This window comes from Phyllobates terribilis, unplaced genomic scaffold (genome assembly GCF_046119375.1).
Source record: "Phyllobates terribilis strain yellow unplaced genomic scaffold, ASM4611937v1 Scaffold_4__5_contigs__length_816908805, whole genome shotgun sequence".
In the NCBI taxonomy this organism is placed as follows: domain Eukaryota; kingdom Metazoa; phylum Chordata; class Amphibia; order Anura; family Dendrobatidae; genus Phyllobates; species Phyllobates terribilis.
In genome coordinates, this window is record NW_027362764.1 from 674,778,148 (window position 1) to 674,796,147 (window position 18,000).

The 18,000-nt window shown below is 47.2% G+C and overlaps 3 pseudogenes; all 3 read left to right on the top strand.

The window, feature by feature from the left end:
• The first annotated feature begins 1,149 nt into the window (after positions 1–1,149).
• On the top strand, positions 1,150–1,269 carry LOC141268326 (5S ribosomal RNA; annotated as a pseudogene).
• Positions 1,270–2,210: 941 nt separating this feature from the next.
• LOC141268729 (5S ribosomal RNA) lies at positions 2,211–2,329 on the top strand (annotated as a pseudogene).
• A 620-nt stretch (positions 2,330–2,949) lies between these two features.
• Positions 2,950–3,068, top strand: LOC141268645 (5S ribosomal RNA; annotated as a pseudogene).
• The last annotated feature ends 14,932 nt before the right edge of the window (positions 3,069–18,000 follow it).

Sequence of the window (18,000 nt, forward strand, 5' to 3'; positions counted from 1 at the left end):
TTCCTGTATTATTTTTTTCTACTGAGGACTTCTCAAAGTATCAATATCACGATATTCTTATAAAAAATGTATCTATTTATTCTTGGATTGTCCATTAAAAAGAATCAGATTGCAGCAGGTACATACAATAATTAGTTATAAAGTAATTGTCCATTTGTCCATAATTAGCTTAATTGTTGAGATTCACCCATTTTCCTTGGATCCTGGCTGGTAAATCATGTCTTTGTCCAGCATGTGTCCAGGCCTACATGTCATCTGCTTCTCAGCATGAAGATTCTGTGTCTTGTGGGGTGGGCAGAGCAAGAGAGCCCCCCCTTTCTGTACCATGGGCTTTTATAGCCAGTCGTATGGACACCTGTTCTACATATGGTAGTGAACCAAAAATACACACACAAATAGCGCATGTCAACTAGACACGATGACTGAGGCATAGAACTCAGAAAAATGATTATCGATTAACATTCCAAATGAATTTCCATAATTGACCATTTAACAGAGACCGCCTGGGAATGCCAGGTGCTGTAGGCTTTTGCTTTTTCCTTCCTTCCACCAGCAGGGGGCACTCTCTTCTATGCCTTTTTTCCATTCCCTTTCACAAGTGCACACATTCATTCTCTTTTCTTTTTTTCATTTGCTTTCTCTCTTGCGCTATTTCATCTCTGCAAAATACCAGCATCCTTCTGATCACCGTGGGCCTCCAGCATTGTTGCTTCTTTACTTTTAATACTAGGCTCCTTTTCACCAGGACCAGCGTCTCCCACGTGGCTGGAGGCAACCACCGGTAACCCCAAGCAGAAGACCTTTGCAGGCAACACGACCCTCCCCCCTGAAGAGCAGCTCAAAGTCACTGGCAACCATCTCACCCTCTTCCTTCATTCACCCCTGGACGTCTCGCTCCGCCCCCAAGTTACGGGTCCAGCTTGCTCTTTCTGTCACATTACCGCGATGAAGGGTTTAGCCTGCAGGAGACCCTGCGCCGAGACATTTTTGAAGACACCTGATGCGGCGGGTGAATCACTGCTAAACAAACCACACCTGTAGGGACGGCACAGCCTTTGCATGGACCCTTCGGAGCCCGCCCCGTCACGGCCAGATTGCTCGCCACCAAGCGATCCTGAGAAAGGCTGGCCGGGCGATGGATCAAGCAGTGTCTACTGGCCATACCACCTTGGATACGCCCGATCTCGTCTGATCTCAGAAGCAAAGCAGGGCTGGGCTTGGACAGTTCTTGGATGGGAGACCTCCTTGGAACACCAGGTGCTGTAGACCATTTTGATGACGTTTTGCCCTACTGCCCAACTCGGCTAGCATGGAACGGCGCCTTGCCGGACACCGACCTTAAGTAACTTAGATGATGGAAGCCCCAAGGCCTCTGAGCCAGTTGGCAGCTAAGTACGCTACCCCGCCGCCTTCACGCAGGCCTGACACCGAGCTCCTTGTCACGGCTAGGAGTGCTCATTGACTCCGCAGCTCGCCGTGTGGAAATGATGGCATTAAAAGCACCCGGGGCCATGAAGGGGCCAGGCTTTCAGCAGGTGCCCAGGGAAGGTTTTGGATGCCGACCGCCTGGCGAGGGCCAGCAGAAGTACCATATTTCTCTGCAAAGAAGCTTGTGTAACCAAGCCAGACGGCTGACAAAGAGCTAACCTCAGTGCAAGGAAGGCAAGGAAGGTGCGGAAGGAATTGGGGAGGGAGGGGTGATTCCTGCTAGGGCCCTGAAATCATAAAGCAGGCAGGAGAGTCTGACGCATGGTGACGGAGAGGTTGTAGGGGCAGATAGGGGGTGTTGTCACGTGCGAGCACGTGTGCATGCTGGCTTGTGTGTGAGAGTGCGCTTCCTAGGTGTGGCGCGCTGCAGACAGTTAAAGGGATTGTTCCCTTTCATTAAAAGTTAATCCCCGGCTGCAGCCTATTAGAAAGCAACTAACCGCGCTCTACTCACCCGACCCGGGTCTACCGGTGAGTCTCGCCTCTGCTCCCGGCCTGTGGCCTTGGCCGTGAAGCTGACGTTCCGTCGACAGCGCTGCAGCCGACCAGTGAGCTCAGCGGCTCTGAGTGGGGCGTTGTGTCTACAAGACCTTTTAAGGAAGCCAGCAAAAAAATTGAAGAGAAGGGAAAGCACAAAAGGACCTGGTCTTGCTGAGCACTGGAAAGGGCATCCGGCAGCCAGACGTCAAAGTAGAAAAGCAGCAAGTGAGAGGCTTGTCTCTGCCTATGGCCACACCACCCTGAACACGCCTGATCTCGTCTGATCTGGGAAGCTAAGCAGGTTCAGGCCTGGTTAGTACTTTGATGGGAGACCGCCTGGGAATACCAAGTGCTGTAGGCTTTTGCTTTTTCTTTCCTTCCACCAGCAGGGGCACTCTCTTCTATGCCTTTTTTCCATTCCCTTTCACAAGTGCACACATTCATTCTCTTTTCTTATTTTCATTTGCTTTCTCTCTTGCGCTATTTCATCTCTGCAAAATACCAGCATCCTTCTGATCACCGTGGGCCTCCAGCATTGTTGCTTCTTTACTTTTAATACTAGGCTCCTTTTCACCAGGACCAGCGTCTCCCGCGTGGCTGGAGGTAACCACCGGTAACCCCAAGCAGAAGATCTTTGCAGGCAACACGACCCTCCCCTCTGAAGAGCAGCTCAAAGTCACTGGCAACCATCTCACCCTCTTCCTTCATTCACCCCTGGACGTCTCGCTCTGCCCCCAAGTTACGGGTCCAGCTTGCTCTTTCTTTCACATTACCGTGATGAAGGGTTTAGCCTGCAGGAGACCCTGCGCCGAGACATTTTTGAAGACACCTGATGCGGCCGGTGAATCACTGCTAAACAAACCACACCTGTAGGGATGGCACAGACTTTGCATGGACCCATCGGAGCCCGCCCCGTCACGGCCAGATTGCTCGCCACCAAGCGATCCTGAGAAAGGCTGGCCGGGCAATGGATCGAGCAGCTTCTACTGGCCATACCACCTTGGATAAGCCCGATCTCATCTGATCTCGGAAGCAAAGCAGGGCTGGGCTCGGACAGTACTTGGATGGAGACCTCCTGGGAATACCGGGTGCTGTAGACCATTTTGATAACGTTTTTACCTACTGCCCAGCTCGGCTAGCATGGAACGGCGCCTTGCCGGACACCGACCCAAAGTAACTTAGATGATGGAAGCCCCAAAGCCTCTGAGCCAGTTGGCAGCTAAGTATGCTACCCCGCCGCCTTCACGCATGCCTGACACCGAGCTCCTTGCCACGGCTAAGAGTGCTTATTGACTCCGCAGCTCGCCGTGTGGAAATGATGGCGTTAAAAGCATCCGGGGCCGTGAAGGGGCCAGGCTTTCAGCAGGTGCCCAGAGAAGGTTTTGGATGCCGGTCGCCTAGCGAGGGCAAGCAGAAGTAACATGTTTCTCTGCAAAGAAGCTTGTGTAACCAAGCCAGACGGCTGACAAAGAGCTAATCTCAGTGCAAGGAAGGCAAGGAAGATGCGGAAGGAATTGGGGAGGGGGGGGGTGATTCCTGCTAGGGCCCTGAAATCATAAAACAGGCAGGAGAGTCTGACGCATGATGACGGAGAGGTTGTAGGGGCAGATAGGGGGTGTTGTTACGTGCGAGCACGTGTGCATGCTGGCATGTGTGTGAGAGTGCGCTTCCTAGGTGTGGCGCGCTGCAGACAGTCAAAGGGATTGTTCCCTTTCATTAAAAGTTAATCCCCGGCTGCAGCCTATTAGAAAGCAACTAACCGCTCTCTACTCACCCTACCCGGGTCTACCTGTGAGTCTCGCCTCTGCTCCCGGCCTGTGGCATTGGCCGTGAAGCTGACGTTCCGTCGACAGCGCTGCAGCCGATCAGTGAGCTCAGCGGCTCTGAGTGGGGCGTTGTGTCTACAAGACCTTTTAAGGAAGCCAGCAAAAAAATTGAAGAGAAGGGAAAGCACAAAAGGACCTGGTCTTGCTGAGCACTGGAAAGGGCAGCCGGCAGCCAAACGTCAAAGTAGAAAAGCAGCTTCCTAGATCTCATCTGATCTAGGAAGCTAAGCAGGGTTGGGCCTCGTTAGTACTTGGATGGGAGACTGTAAAATAATACTCTTCCTTTATTATTTTTTTCTACTGAGGACTTCTCAAAGTATCAATATCACGATATTCTTATAAAAAAATGTATCTATTTATTCTTGGATTGTCCATTAAAAAGAATCAGATTGCAGCAGGTACATACAATAATTAGTTATAAAGTAATTGTCCATTTGTCCATAATTAGCTTAATTGTTGAGATTCACCCATCTTTCCTTGGATCCTGGCTGGTAAATCATGTCTTTGTCCAGCATGTGTCCAGGCCTACATGTCATCTGCTTCTCAGCATGAAGATTCTGTGTCTTGTGGGGTGGGCAGAGCAAGAGAGCCCCCCCTTTCTGTACCATGGGCTTTTATAGCCAGTCGTATGTACACCTGTTCTACATATGGTAGTGAACCAAAAATACACACACAAATAGCGCATGTCAACTAGACACGATGGCTGAGGCATAGAACTCAGAAAAATGATTATCGATTAACATTCCAAATGAATTTCCATAATTGACCATTTAACATTTCCCCCTTTTTTGAGAATAAAAGGACTTTAACTGAAAAATCTCAAAAGAAGATACATTCATCAATCATTTTTTCTTTCCTTCTTCCTTGGCAATATCATTAAATTTCCATAATAATAATAATAGTAATAATAGTATCAATATCGGATTATTATTATATAATGATGTGAATTCATGTTATGGTAAGCCGTGACTAATATTCATTTAATATGTATAATTATACTTCCCTATATCTAAATTGAAGCAATCGCGGGTTCAATCGTCATCATCTGATGTCATCGGGTCGTCGTCTCGTCTTCTTCTTGGTTCTTTTATAACACAGTCTTTAGATGAAAACTCCTTTGAAATAAATTACAGCATGTAGATATTGTACAGTCCATAATTGTGTTCGTTATTGTTCAGTCCATAAACTGTACTCTTTATTAGAAAGATCATGTATGTCAGTTGATAAGAAAACAAAGTCCATGGATGAAATGTAGCTTTAATATCTGTGCAGTGTCACCTGGACTTACGTTGGATCGTCTTTGGAATCTTCCGTGTGTCCGCACTGGTCTCGTGTCACTTTTGGAACAGATGTGACGTCTTTGGTCAGTAAAGCAAGGGTTAACTTGACACTTTCCTGCTTGATATAGCACCATAACCAGTACTCAGTCCTTTATATACAGGACACATATGCCAGGTATTACCTGTTCACCAGCTTTCATTGAAGCGTTGCAGGTGATAAGAAACCACTGGAACGTGATGAAACTTAAACACAACACAGTACATATAGGATCATCGTCCTCTGCCGTCCTGGTGATCAGTGGTGTGAATTGTATTGTATGTAATGGACACAGTCTATTATAACACTCAGCATTCACACCTGTTACCTTCTGAGACGTCCGGATATCAGTTGCTTCTTCTTGTAACTTTTGAGAATCTCTTTGATTTATAAAAATTAAAAGTCTTTATTAAGATAGAATTCATAATTGCGATGTCTTGATTGAAGTCTTCATTCCCTAATCTGATACCAAATCTGGCAGTTTTTCCTAACCTATAATATCACAGCGTACCATAGCAATCAGTAATATCCATCTAATTATTATCAAAATATTAAAATAAATTATGTTTGGAATAATAAACAATAATAGATAATAATTCATTATCAATCAAGTTCTCCATATGATAGAACATTTTTATGTCATAGGTGTAATTACCTTTTCCAACCCATAGGTGTCAGTGTATTTTGAAAAAACAAGTTTTTATATCTTTATTAAACCAATAATATCAAAGAATGTATACTCCTGAACCAAAATGAATAAATATATGAATGTATGAATGAATGAATGAATGAATAAATGAATGAATGAATTGTTGTGTTTACTCAGAAAATGTAAACATTTTTTTCCTTAGCAATATATATTTAATGAAGCAATACTCTTGTATTAGACATTACTTTATTAAATATTAATGTGTTTTCTCAATTGAGATATTGAACTCAAATAAAATCAAATGAGAATTAAAAAATGAAAAAATAGAAAAATAAGAAGTATAAAGTAAGAATAAAATTTTAAAAATGAAAAATAAAATTAAGAGTAAAAATAAGAATAAAAATAAAAATAAGGCCTTTAAATTTTAATGACAAATGCAGAGTAATTATATTCTCCATAAAAAATACCCTTATATCTCCATTATCTGGATGATTTCATATTTGTCATAACCTTGTACCACCAAAAAATATTAAATTATGCAACTTTGCATGTAATACCCTTCTTAATTATACCATAGTACCTTATTATTATTTCTTCTTTATTAAAATGTGTGGAAAATAAGTATTGATCAAAAGTGATTATGTAATCAGGATCAAAAACACATTTTCCCCCTTAATACCAGAAATATTATTTTATAAAATTTATGTATATATCAGAACCAAATTAAAAATAATTATTCTTCTAGAAATATTGTGCATAAATTTCATATCGATGAGTAGCATAGATTTGACTAAAGAGAGGTGTGTACCTATTTAGGTAACCATTAAAAATAATATTATAGTTATTCAAGAATATTATCATGTGGAAAATTATTCTAAATATAAATTTGCTTTGTAAACCATTTTGATGTGTGGTTGCCCTTATCCACTATTAGTTAAATCAAGAAATAATAATTATTATAGAAATATAGAAATATATATATGTAGATACAGTAATACCTAATTATGTATTATAATTTCCTCAGAATTAAATATATTTTTGTACCTTCACATAAAGAAACATTTTTTTTTTTCAAACATACAAACATACGAGGCCTCTGTCACATCAATCACACTTAGCAGCTGCTGATTTACTCATCTGTCACCTTCACTCTGACATTCACAGATCTGTTCAACTCAAACATTCCACATATGAAGTTTTATATATATATATATATATATTTAACCCAAAATTGTTGTATCCCAATTTATTAATGTGCATTGCCATATCAATTGAATATCTTTATATTTATATACTGGATTTTGGCTGTTGGAGCTGAAAAGAGGACATCGGTAAACCAGGGGAGGAGTCCTGAGGAGATAATTTGCATATTCCCACTGCATTTTGGGGTAAGTGAAGAGTCTCCGCGAGCTCAAAGAACACTGGATTTTGGCTGTTGGAGCTGAAAAGAGGACATCGGTAAACCAGGGGAGGAGTCGTGAGAAGATAATTTGCATATTCCCACTGCATTTTGGGTAAGTGAAGAGTCTCCGCGAGCTCAAAGAACACTGGATTTTGGCTGTTGGAGCTGAAAAGAGGACATCGGTAAACCAGGGGAGGAGTCCTGAGGAGATAATTTGCATATTCCCACTGCATTTTGGGGTAAGTGAAGAGTCTCCGCGAGCTCAAAGAACACTGGATTTTGGCTGTTGGAGCTGAAAAGAGGACATCGGTAAACCAGGGGAGGAGTCCTGAGGAGATAATTTGCATATTCCCACTGCATTTTGGGGTAAGTGAAGAGTCTCCGCGAGCTCAAAGAACACTGGATTTTGGCTGTTGGAGCTGAAAAGAGGACATCGGTAAACCATGGGAGGAGTCCTGAGGAGATAATTTGCATATTCCCACTGCATTTTGGGGTAAGTGAAGAGTCTCCGCGAGCTCAAAGAACACTGGATTTTGGCTGTTGGAGCTGAAAAGAGGACATCGGTAAACCAGGGGAGGAGTCCTGAGGAGATAATTTGCATATTCCCACTGCATTTTGAGCTAAGTGAAGAGTTTCCGTGAGCTCAAAGAACACTGGATTTTGGCTGTTGGAGCTGAAAAGAGGACATCGGTAAACCAGGGGAGTAATCCTGAGGAGATAATTTGCATATTCCCACTGCATTTTGGGGTAAGTGAAGAGTCTCCGCGAGCTCAAAGAACGCTGGATTTTGGCTGTTGGAGCTGAAAAGAGGACATCCTGCTACATGTTCACAGACTTGCCAGTGGAAAAGCCAAACTTCACATGCCAGAAATGCAAGCTTGTGTCCCTGTTGGAGGTAAAGTTGCGAAATCTAGAAGAGAGGTTAACTACCTTGAAAATCATTAAGGAAGGTGAAGAGTTCTTAGACAGAGCAGAATTATCTCTTCATGATTCAGAAAGAGAAGAAATTTGAACTGCACCTGACGAAACAGAGGAATGGAAGCATGTGACCCACAGAAGCAGGAGGATCGAGAGGCAGTCAGCACCCATACTGCTCAGGAACCAGTACCAGGCTCTCACGCAGGAGAACCATGAAGAAATACAGCAAAATAAGACTTTGCCAGCAATGAGTAACCTTGTAAGCCCTCAGAATCCTCCTGGATGGAAAAAGAAGAATGTTGTGAAGAAAAAACGGAGAGTGGTGGTCATGGGGGATTCCCTGTTAAGAGGAAAAGAGGCCGCTATCTGCAGACCAGACATAACCTCAAGAGAAATGTGCTGTCTTCCAGGAGCAAAAATTAAAGATGTGTCTGACAGGATATCAAGACTCTTCAGACCTACAGATCACTACCCATTCCTGCTAATACATGTGGGGACAAATGACACCGCAAGATAGGACCTGGAAACCATCTGCAGTGACTTTGAAGACTTAGGCAAGAAAGTGAAAGAATTGGGAGCGCAGGTGGTCTTCTCATCCATCCTCCCAGTGGATGGCCATGGAACAATGAGGTGGAATAAGATTCTACAGGTGAACAACTGGCTACGTCGATGGTGCCGTCAACAAGGATTTGGATTTCTGGATCACGGAATGAATTACCTATACGATGGACTACTTGCTAGAGATGGGGTGCACCTTACGAAGACTGGAAAACATGTATTTGGAAGTCGCCTTGCTACACTCATCAGAAGAGATTTAAACTAGAACAATGTGGGAAGGGAAGCAAAAGGCCAGAAAAAGCCATACAGCTGACAAATACTATTGAGATCTCTGCTACTGGAAGTGGAAAGGAAGAACAAAGACAAAACAATTTAAATAATAAAAATATGGGAGGAAGAGAAACCAATCACAAACTAAAATGTTTTTATACAAATGCACAAAGCATGGGCAACAAACAAGGAGAATTGGAACTACTAACGCAGGAAAAGGAATATGACGTCATTGGAATCACTGAAAGTTGGTGGGACGATACACATGATTGGAATAAAAGGCTAAAAGGATACAACTTATTTGCAAGAAACAGACTTGATAATCGAGGAGGAGGTGTTGCATTGTATGTTAGAAAAGCGTATATCTGCACAGAGATTGAAGCTTCAGAGACTGGGAGTTCTGTGGAAACTGTTTGGGTAAGAATACAAGGAGAGAACAACGGAAAGGACACCATTGTAGGCATTTACTACAGGCCACCTGGGCAAGCTGAAGATATGGATGAACTCTTTATGTATCAAATGACCAAGTTCTCCAAAAAATATGACGTAGTGGTCATGGGAGATTTCAACTATCCAGACATTTGTTGGGAATCTCTCTCAAGTAAAACTAACAGGTCAAGCAAATTCTTATCCTCTCTTGCTGACTTTATCTTCCAAAAGGTAGGGGAGAAAACAAGGGGATCTGCTACTTTGGATCTAATCCTTATAAACAGGGAGGAAATGGTTGAGGAGGTAAAGGTGGCTGGGACCCTAGGAGGCAGCGATCATGCTATTATAGAATTTTGGATAACTAGAGGAGGAAGACATGTGAAGACTCAAACTTCAAGGTTAGATTTTAGAAAGGCAGATTTTAAGAGACTCAGAAAGAGAATAGGAGGGATCCAATGGCTGGATGTCCTTAAGGACAAAAATGTCCAGGAAGGATGGAAAATTTTTAAAAATGAGATTCTCAAAGCACAATCGTTAACAATCTCGAAAAGTAGGAAGAATGGGAAGCATTTAAGGAAACCAGGATGGATGAACACAGAACTTAAACACATGCTAAAAAGAAAGAAAGAAATGTTTATTAAATGGAAAGAGGGAGGCATATCTAAAGAAGATTATAATGCAGTCTGCAGATCCTGTAGGGCACGTACAGGTTAGCTAAAGCTGACAATGAATTAAGGCTTGCAAGAGATGTCAAAAGCAATAAAAAAGGATTTTGGGGGTATGTCAAAAGTAAAAGAAAAGTCAAAGATGCTATAGGATTTTTACAGGATGAAAATGGAGAAATGGTAAGAGAGGATGTTGAGAAGGCCGAACGTTTTAATTCTTATTTTGCATCTGTTTTCTCTCAGAAAGAAAATGTAACATCAACTGATCTCCACTGTCCTTTTAAAGGAATAGAGGATTCCAAGTTATCTGTAAACAGAAAGATTGTGAGGGAATATTTAGCTAACATAAATGAGTTCAAGTCTCCAGGTCCAGATGAATTACACCCCAGAGTACTGAAGGAGATCATAGAAGAAATTTTAGAACCACTCTCCATAATCTTTGAAAATTCTTGAAGAACAGGCGAAGTCCCAGAAGACTGGAGAAGAGCAAATGTTGTTCCTATCTTCAAAAAGGGGAAGAAGGTGGACCCAGGGAACTATAGGCCGGTGAGTCTGACTTCTATACCAGGAAAGATCTTTGAACAAATTATTAAACAACATGTATGTAAGTACATGGATAAGAATGAAGTGATTAACCAGAGTCAGCATGGGTTTGTAACTAACAAGTCATGTCAGACTAACTTAATTTCCTTCTATGACAGAATCACTGACTGGGTGGATCAGAGAAATGCTGTAGATATAGTATATCTTGACTTCAGCAAAGCATTTGACAAAGTATCTCACACCATCCTTATTGAAAAAATGACCAAGTATGCAATGGACCAGGCAACTGTTAGGTGGATTCATAACTGGCTTAGTGATCGGACTCAAAGGGTGGTTGTAAATGGCTTCACATCCAGCTGGATGAATGTCTCAAGTGGGGTACCACAGGGCTCCGTCCTGGGACCTGTATTGTTCAACATCTTTATCAATGATTTAGATGAAGGAATTGAGGGTAAACTGATTAAATTTGCTGATGACACAAAGCTAGGAGGGATAGCTAATACTAGAGAAGAGATAGAGAGGATTCAAAAAGACCTAAATAAACTGGAGCAGTGGGCAGCAACCAACAGAATGGTTTTTAACAGGGAAAAATGCAAAGTACTACATCTGGGCAATAAAAATGAAAAAGCATATACAGAATGGGAGGAATAGAGCTAAGCAACAGTACATGTGAAAAAGACTTAGGTATACTAATAGATCATAGACTGAACATGAGTCAACAGTGTGATGCAGCAGCAAAAAAGGCAAATACAATTCTGGGATGTATTAACAGAAGCATACAGTCTAGATCACGTGAAGTCATTATCGGTCTTTACTCCTCTTTGGTCAGACCTCATCTGGAATAAGGTGTACAGTTTTGGGCACCACATTTTAAAAAAGACATAGACAAACTGGAGCAAGTTCAGAGAAGAGCGACCAGAATGGTGACTGGTCTGCAAACCATGTCCTATGAGGAACGGTTGCAGGATTTGGGAATGTTTAGCTTGCAAAAAAGAAGACTGAGAGGAGACTTAATAGCTGTCTACAAATATGTCAAGGGCTGTCACATTGTAGAAGGATGATCTTTATTCTCATTTGCACAAGGAAAGACTAGAAGCAATGGGATGAAACTAAATGGGAGGAGACACAGATTAGATATTAGAAAAAACTTTTTGACAGTTAGGGTGATTAATGAGTGGAACAGGCTGCCACGAGAGGTGGTGAGTTCCCCTTCAATGGACGTTTTCAAACAGAGGCTGGACAGACATCTGTCTGAGATGATCTAGTGAATCCTGCTTTGAGCAGGGGGTTGGACCAGATGACCCAGGAGGTCCCTTCAAACTCTACCATTCTATGATTCTGTAGCGCTGGCGTCCCTGCCCTCTGCTAGGCAGGGACGCTGCTCCCCTCACCGCTCTGCTCCGTGCCCGGCATCCTCTCCCCGCTCTGCTGTCAGCGCGCGCTCCTTCCCGGCGTCCTCCTCCCGCTCTGCTCTCAGCGCGCGCTCCTTCCCGGCCCCTGTGCTTAGGGCGCGAGCGCGCGCGCTCCCCTCCTCTTAAAGGGGCCGCGCGCGCCGCCCTAAGGAGTCCCCGGCCAATGGCCGGAGGACTTCATCATATATAAGGCACCTCCTCCAAAATGGAGGTGCCCGAGCAATGTTGTTTGCACCTGTGTCTCACCTGTGCTTCAGCCCTCAGGTCCCGTTGCCAGTTACCTGCCAGTTACCTGCCAGTTTCCTGCCAGTTACCTGCCTGATTCCTGCCTGAATACTTGTTACCTGTCTGCCAGTCTGAGGTCCGACGGTCTGCCTTACTACTCCTGTCAGTCTGTCTAAAGGACCAGCCTGCCCGCTCACCTGGGAGCGCACATCAGCTACCTGCCTACTTTCCTGAGGTCCGACGGTCTGCCTTACAACTCCGGTCAGTCTGTCTATGGACCAGCTTGCCCGCTCACCTGGGAGCGCTTCTCCGTTACCTGCCTGCTTGCCAGCCCGGAGGCTCCGTTGTCACGTGCTGTGACCATCAGCTACTTCAGACTCTTGTCCGCTCACCTGGGAGCGCTTCTCCGTTACCTGCCTGCTTGCCAGCCCGGAGGCTCCGTTGTCACGTGCTGTGACCATCAGCTACTTCAGAGACTCTTGCCCGCTCACCTGGGAGCGCTTCTCCGTTACCTGCCTGCTTGCCAGCCCGGAGGTTCCGCCGTCACGTGCCGTGACCACCTGTTATTCCAGAGACTCTCGCTTGCTCACCTGGGAGCACACATCTACCATCTGCCTGCTAGCCTACCCGGAGGCTCTGCCATCACAGGTCGTACCTACCCTTTACCCAGAGACTGCCCTGATCACTTGCCGTATCTCACTGTCCGTTCATCCAGAGACTGCCACCCGCTCCCTTACAAGGGCTGCCCCCTTGTATAGTAGCTCAGAGGTTCCGCCTCCCAGACCCGTTACAGTTTGCTCGGGCCATGGAACCCGGTGGCACCCAAGCTCCCTCGCTCTCGGACCTCTGTCTTGAACTGTCCCGTCAGAGGTCCCAACAGGAGTCCATCCTGGGTCACCTGCGGAATGTTAATACTCGCCTGATCACTCTGTCTGATCCACCAACAACCTCCGCCAGTGCCATATCTTGCAATCCGGCAGCTCCGCTGCCCACTAATACCATGGTATCCCACCCCGGACCCCGGCTTTCTGCACCTCCTCGCTTCGGAGGCGACTCCGTCCAGGCTCGGGGCTTCTTAAATCAGTGCACCCTGCATTTTGAACTTTTGTCCTACCAGTTTAACTCCGACCGGGCCAAAATTGCCTTCATCATGTCCCATCTCACCGGGGAGGCCCTGGCCTGGCTAAATCCTCTATGGGAGAGAGGAGACCCCCTGGTGTCCAACTTGCCTGCTTTTCTCACGGCTTTCCGGAAAGTCTTCGACGAACCCGGACGGAAGACCTCATCTGCATCATCGTTGCTACGCCTCCGTCAGGGGAGTCTCACCGTGGGCCAATATGCCATACGGTTCCGTACCCTTGCCTCGGAGCTGACCTGGGATAACGACGCTCTGGTTTCCGTCTTCTGGGAGGGTCTGTCCGGCCGTATTAAAGATGAACTTGCCGGTCGGGACACTCCTACCACTCTCGATGACTTAATAACTCTTGCCACCCGGATTGACCTACGGTTCCAGGAGCGTGCCAGAGAGGTCACCCGTGAGAGGAGGTTACCACGTCTAGCTCCTACTTTTCAGAAACCCGTCACTCCTTCTGTCTCTAACCAGGTACACCCTCCTGAGCCTATGCAGGTCGACCAGACCAAGATGGTCAAGACCCGTCAGGACTTACGCCATGCCGAGGGGACCTGCTTCTACTGTGGCAGTAAGGAGCACCAGATCCGTGCCTGCCCGGAAAGGTCGGGAAACGCCTGTGTCTAGGTTCGCTCAGAGAGGTCCACCTAGACAAGAATAAATCCTCTCCATCCCTGCTGTTGTCAGTTTCAATCGTCTACGGGGAGAACCGTTATTTCGAACTAGCCCAACTGGACTCTGGAGCAGCCGGGAATCTTATTTCACAGTCCCTGGTAGAGAAATACCGCATCCCCACCAAACCTCTGGCTGTACCCTTGTCTGTGGCTGCCGTGGATGGGGGGCTCTTACCACGCCCCATCCAACTCATCACCGAATCCATTACTCTGCAGGTGGGAATGCTGCATTCTGAGAGTATCTCCTTTCATGTTCTGCCTGGACTCTCTCACGCCCTCTTGCTAGGTCTGCCTTGGCTCCAGAGACATGCACCCGTGCTTGACTGGCAAACCGGAAAAGTCCTTCGCTGGGGACAAGACTGTCATAAGACCTGCCTGGTTCCCGTCCATCCCGTCCGTCCCTCTCCTACCCCAGCTAATCTACCTGGACTTCCAATTCCTTATTGGTCTTATGCTGATGTCTTTAATAAAAAGGAGGCAGAGACATTACCCCCTCATAGACCATACGACTGTCCCATCGACCTGTTACCCGGTACTACTCCTCCCCGTGGGCGTATTTATCCTTTATCCGCTGCTGAGACCCGGTCGATGTCCGAATATATTGAGGAGAATCTGGCCAGGGGATTCATCCGGAAATCTACCTCCCCGGCGGGAGCAGGCTTCTTTTTCGTTAAAAAGAAGGACGGCTCTCTCCGTCCCTGTATAGACTATAGAGGCCTAAACCAGATCACGGTGAAGAATAAGTACCCCCTTCCGCTCATTCCAGAATTATTTGATTGTCTGAGGGGGGCTAGAATCTTCACCAAACTAGACCTCCGTGGGGCGTACAACCTGGTTCGTATCCGTCAAGGGGATGAATGGAAGACGGCATTCAACACCCGGGACGGCCACTATGAATACCTGGTAATGCCCTTTGGTCTCTGTAACGCTCCTGCCGTTTTTCAAGAGTTGGTCAATGACATCTTCCGGGACCTTCTCTACTCCTGCGTAGTGGTGTACCTGGACGACATCTTGGTCTTCTCTCCGGATCTCCAGACTCACCGGAGGGACGTTCGTCAGGTCCTGCTCAGGCTCAGGCAGAATCACCTCTTCGCTAAATACGAGAAGTGCCTCTTTGAGCAGACCTCGCTTCCGTTTTTGGGCTACATTATTTCTCAGACCGGCCTACGAATGGATCCAGAGAAACTGTCTGCCATCGAGAAATGGCCTCGACCGGAGGGGCTGAAGGCCATTCAGCGGTTCCTGGGCTTCGCCAACTACTACCGCCTCTTCATACCACACTTCTCTTCCCGGACTACCCCAATTTCCGCGCTCACCCGTAAGGGTACTAATCCCAAAGAGTGGCCGCCCGAAGCAGAAGAAGCCTTTCTTTCCTTAAAACAGGCCTTCTCTTCCGCCCCGGTGCTGCATCGCCTGGACGGCAACAAGCAGTTCTTCCTGGAAGTGGACGCCTCCTCCTCTGGAGCTGGAGCGGTACTTACTCAAAAATCTTCTTCCGGGAGGATGGTAACTTGCGGCTTCTTCTCTAAACTCTTCTCCTCCTCAGAGCGCAATTATTCCATAGGAGATCGAGAGTTATTGGCCATCAAACTGGCATTGGAGGAGTGGCGTTACCTGCTTGAGGGGGCTCTTCACCCGGTAATAATTTACACTGACCACAAGAACTTGGCTTATCTCCAGCATGCCCAGAGACTTAACCCGCGCCAAGCCCGGTGGTCCTTGTTTTTTGCTCGTTTTGATTTTGTCCTTCATTTTCGCCCGGCTGACAAAAACGTCAAGGCGGACGCCTTGTCTCGATCCTTTCTGGTATCTGATCTCGAGGAAGATCCGAAACACATCATCGATCCCGCCAGAGTAATGCAGGTGGCTCCCGTGAGTCTAAATCGTCTTCCTCCCGGAAAGACGTTCGTATCAGTACCTGATCGGGAGAAGATCCTTCACTGGGGTCACTCGTCTAAACTGGCTGGCCACGCTGGTCAGAAGAAGACCCTCCAGCTTATTTCCCGGCACTACTGGTGGCCTACCCTGCACAAGGATGTAATAGACTTTGTTTCTGCCTGTGTGTCCTGCGCCCGCAACAAGGTTCCGAGACATCTGCCAGCCGGTCGCCTCCTTCCGCTCCCAGTACCTGCTGCCCCCTGGCAGCATATTGCAATGGACTTCATAACTGACCTCCCACTCTCTGCCGGTTGTACGGTCATTTGGGTGGTCGCTGACCGCTTCTCCAAGATGGCTCATTTCGTTCCCCTGCCAGGCCTCCCGTCTGCACCCGAGCTAGCTAGAGACTTTATTCGTCACATCTTCCGTTTTCATGGCCTGCCCCTCCACATCGTGTCGGATCGTGGGGTGCAGTTCACCTCACGCTTCTGGAGAGCCACTTGTAAACTACTAGACGTCTCCCTGGACTTCTCTTCCGCTTACCACCCACAGTCCAATGGTCAAGTGGAGCGGATCAATCAGAACCTGACCAGTTACCTCTGGCACTTCGTTAATGCCCACCATTCTGACTGGGTGGATCTCCTACCATGGGCCGAGTTCTCTTACAATAATCACGAGAGCGAATCCTCCTCCAAATCCCCGTTTTTTGTAGTCTTTGGTCAGCATCCTCGGATTCCTTTTCCTGTCTCCACCTCGGTGGACAACCCGGCTGCGGAATCTCTCGTTAGCAAATTTTCCTCCATTTGGGAGAGTACCCGATCCGCACTCCTTCAGACTTCCGAGCGTATGAAAAGACACGCTGACAAAAAACGTCTGGACCCTCCTCAATTCCGTCCTGGGGATAAAGTCTGGCTCTCGTCCAAATATGTCCGGCTCAAGATCCCTTCCTATAAGTTAGGGCCTCGGTTCATCGGCCCACTGGAGGTCATCAGTCAGATCAACCCGGTGGCCTATAAATTGAAACTCCCGGCCAACTTACGGATCCCTAACTCCTTCCATGTATCTCTCCTCAAACCTGTGGTACTTAACTCTTTTTCCAAGTCTACAGGTACGCCTCCTGCTCCGGTTTCTGCTGAGGACGAGTTTGAGGTAGAGAACATTCTTGCCACCAAAAGGGTCCTGAGGAGAGAACGTGGGAGCCCCGGGAGAACATCCATGCCCCTCTCATCCTAGCTAAATTTCTGTCTGGCCTAAAAAAGGGGGGGCCTAAAGGGGGGGTACTGTAGCGCTGGCGTCCCTGCCCTCTGCTAGGCAGGGACGCTGCTCCCCTCACCGCTCTGCTCCGTGCCCGGCGTCCTGTCCCCGCTCTGCTGTCAGCGCGCGCTCCTTCCCGGCGTCCTCCTCCCGCTCTGCTCTCAGCGCGCGCTCTTTCCCGGCCCCTGTGCTTAGGGCGCGCGCGCGCGCTCCCCTCCTCTTAAAGGGGCCGCGCGCGCCGCCCTAAGGAGTCCCCGGCCAATGGCCGGAGGACTTCATCATATATAAGGCACCTCCTCCAAAATGGAGGTGCCCGAGCAATGTTGTTTGCACCTGTGTCTCACCTGTGCTTCAGCCCTCAGGTCCCGTTGCCAGTTACCTGCCAGTTACCTGCCAGTTTCCTGCCAGTTACCTGCCTGATTCCTGCCTGAATACTTGTTACCTGTCTGCCAGTCTGAGGTCCGACGGTCTGCCTTACTACTCCTGTCAGTCTGTCTAAAGGACCAGCCTGCCCGCTCACCTGGGAGCGCACATCAGCTACCTGCCTACTTTCCTGAGGTCCGACGGTCTGCCTTACAACTCCGGTCAGTCTGTCTATGGACCAGCTTGCCCGCTCACCTGGGAGCGCTTCTCCGTTACCTGCCTGCTTGCCAGCCCGGAGGCTCCGTTGTCACGTGCTGTGACCATCAGCTACTTCAGACTCTTGTCCGCTCACCTGGGAGCGCTTCTCCGTTACCTGCCTGCTTGCCAGCCCGGAGGCTCCGTTGTCACGTGCTGTGACCATCAGCTACTTCAGAGACTCTTGCCCGCTCACCTGGGAGCGCTTCTCCGTTACCTGCCTGCTTGCCAGCCCGGAGGTTCCGCCGTCACGTGCCGTGACCAC